This window comes from Aplidium turbinatum, chromosome 3 (genome assembly GCF_918807975.1).
Source record: "Aplidium turbinatum chromosome 3, kaAplTurb1.1, whole genome shotgun sequence".
Taxonomy (NCBI): domain Eukaryota; kingdom Metazoa; phylum Chordata; class Ascidiacea; order Aplousobranchia; family Polyclinidae; genus Aplidium; species Aplidium turbinatum.
Window position 1 is genome coordinate 35357477 of NC_137474.1, and position 3077 is coordinate 35360553.

At 37.5% G+C, this 3077-nt stretch overlaps 1 long non-coding RNA gene across 1 annotated transcript; it reads right to left on the minus strand.

Annotated features, from left to right (window-relative positions):
- Window positions 1-1260: 1260 nt before the first annotated feature.
- LOC145767313 (uncharacterized) lies at window positions 1261-2602 on the minus strand. The gene is made up of 3 exons (XR_014288760.1): window positions 2471-2602; window positions 1972-2082; window positions 1261-1471 (listed from the first exon to the last, which is right to left on the minus strand). It is a non-coding gene; the product is annotated as an uncharacterized LOC145767313 (long non-coding RNA).
- Between the last annotated feature and the right edge of the window lie 475 nt (window positions 2603-3077).

Genomic DNA, 3077 nt, shown 5'->3' on the forward strand with positions numbered 1-3077 from the left:
GCTAGATCCAAATGTAGCAATAGCTATCTGCTGCAAAGTTGAATACTTCACAGATCAGAAAACTAGAAACAAAATTTATTTACACTGATTGGATTGAAGAGAAAAAATAAACACTGCTTAACAGTAGCGTAGCCAGGAATTTTGAAAGGGGGGGGGTTGACCACCCAGCGGCGGGGGGTCTGGGGGCCTCCCCCAGAAAATTTTGAAAAATTACTTTGAATTTGGTGCATTCTGAGAGCATTTTCAACAAAAATGTGGGTACGAATATTCCTGTAAAATGGTGCTGTCCGGTAGCATAGCAAAAGGATAAGATCATGTTTTCTTCGGCATTTTTCGGAAATAAAGCTAAGTCTCTGTGTTTTCTTGTTGCTAATTCCTGGCTGAGATGTTTGAATGTTTGGTATTGGCAAAACTCGCTCAATATCGTGACGTCACACGCGTGCCAAAGGGGGTGGTTGTAACCCCCAACCCCCCCCCCCCCCCTTGGCTACGCCACTGCTGCTTAAAAGATTACGGGTTTATATTTTGTATGCGTTGTCTACAAAAACCACTTGCTCTACCACTGCACATTTTGCGATTTATCACTGCACAAATTGGTTAATCACTGACCCTTAGAATTAGGTATGGTACCGAGAATAGCGACAGCTGATATCAAATAGCCTAATTTGTACCGGATTGTAGGCCTGCTGGAAAATCATTCCCTCTTTGTTAGGTTATCATTCTTTCCCAAAACATTTTCATTTTGCACAGTTTCTGACAATTTTTCTACCAACCTAACACGTGTTGGCTTTGGTTGAATTGAACATGTTGAGGTTGCCAAATGAATGGGGTAGGGGGGCGGGGGGGGCGAAATTGTTTAATCATCTTAGCTCTTAACTAAACAAAACAATTGTAGTTAATTGGGCCTAGGTTGGAGCTCTGCAACGGGAAAGATGGGCAAAATCAGTATAATTGTAGCTGTTGCTCGAGAATGTTGGAATTTTGCCAGGGGGGGCGAGGCCCCCCCTGGCCTCCGGCTGGCTACGGGCCTGCCCCCCAACCTTCAAAGGGTTAGTGAGATTTTATTACTCATTAAATGACGTTTTAACGGTTTCATACATGTTTGGCTCCGGGACTGGGTTTGGCTGCATCAACTCTTTATTTCAACCATTAATACATTTGCGGCTCCACATTTGCTTTTGCCCACTGAAATTTTCTTTCCAGCTACGCCACTGAATGAAGCTCGTTGAAGCTGTTCCATGCGAAAGCAACACACAAAAGTGAAACATATATTTTATTGGAGAAACATAAGTTATTTAAGAAATTATAGAACCAACAAATACGCCATATTATCGAAGTCAAAATAGAAGACACACGCTAGCTAGCATTCCCAGTTTGTTGTATTGGAGATTCTTCAATGGGATGAGATCATAGAGAAGTCAGGAACATCGTAAGTCTTGTAAGTCAGATACAAAATATGTACACTTAAAATCTGCAAAAAATGATTTGGTTGACTTTTCTATTTGAACAGCAGTGACATTTTTATTTTAAAGATGTGATAGAACTGGGGCCTCAATGAAGCTAAAAAAGTACCAAAATGTAATTAAAAACAAAAATTTAATTTGTGCCAATTCACTTCAACGCTTGCGTGTGGTGGCAATGTCCGAAACGGATCTTCTTCATTTAAAAGAAAAAAAAGTTTAGCCGAACCATTGCAAAATAAACTGTTTCGAACAGCTCAGTTACAGCCGTCCGAAACAAAAATATAATAATGCAGTATAACTACGTCCGTGTAACAGGCCTATTTTAATTTGTTGAAACAGTACCAATTTACCAAATACCCCGTAGTAGGGTTTAAGGAGCTATCGAAGAAAACTATTTTTAAATTTTAATTTTCTTTTACAAATTATAACAGTCTACTTAAATTATTGTTTTCCACCTCTCCTGAAAATTGAACGAGGATTGGGTTAAAAAAACACAAATTTTCTGCACCTGAAAATGAGTTGGAAGTTTACTTTTTACAGCATGCGCATTTGCACTTGGCAGGGTTGCATTGGCAGTTGCTGCAGTCAGAGCATCCAGCGCACCGACAGTCTCCAGATGCTACAAAAGTAAAAACAACGTACAAATAACTTTCAACAACGTCAAAAATCTCTTTAATGCTTCTCGTACTTAAAGAAGAACACAAAAATACTTTTTCCTAAAAAAGAAAGGAGACGTATCTCCTACATCAGCCTCATCCCAGACAGCAAAATCTGTCACTTTTACATTGATTTAAAGTGCTGTACATACGTCTGCAGACTTTGAATCAATGTAAAATTAACGGATTTGGCAAGATCTAACAGCTCAATGCTGCAACATAATATGACCAAGTTTAGAGCTTAAGACATTTTGAAGTTTAATTTTAAATTGGGGCAGGTAGTAATGCGCCTACAGTATATCAAAAACAAATGAATAAAACCCACTGGGAGTTAAAATGTAAACTACTTACCAGCGCAGTTGCAAGGATCCATAGTTGATTTTGAAGAGATTTTTTGCAAAATGAGCAAAGTCACTGAATTTCTTCGAAACTTGATCCTTCTTGGTTGTTGAAACGTAGCGAAATGAGCAAGTGAAATCCTGAAATGCTTTTATATCCGTAAAGCCTGTTACGTCAGGTCGATCGGTAGATGGAAATTTTTGAACTTTTTGTTTTGCGCCCGTAGTAAGTTAAAGGCGATAAAGTCAAAAATGAAATTAATTATTATAAAATTTAACTTAATTAAATAAAATTTAAACTAACTTTGTTTACTAAATAATTGTATCAATAAAAATATTTTTGAACATGGCACTTTTTTAATTTATAAAGTCAAGAAATACATATGAAGACATTTGCTTTAAAGATTTTCGTGTGCATATCCAGATTTTGCACACGACACACTGTAGTGTAGTTATGGGTTTTGAAATATGTTGAGTCAGAACTCAGAATTTCAGAAAGTCATGTTTTTGGACAAAGGTGCTCAAGCAGCCTTGCATGCATTTTCGTCAATTTAAACTAAAGCGTACATACACAATTTTCCAAAAAAGTGCGTCATGAAATCGTAAAATTTGATTATGTT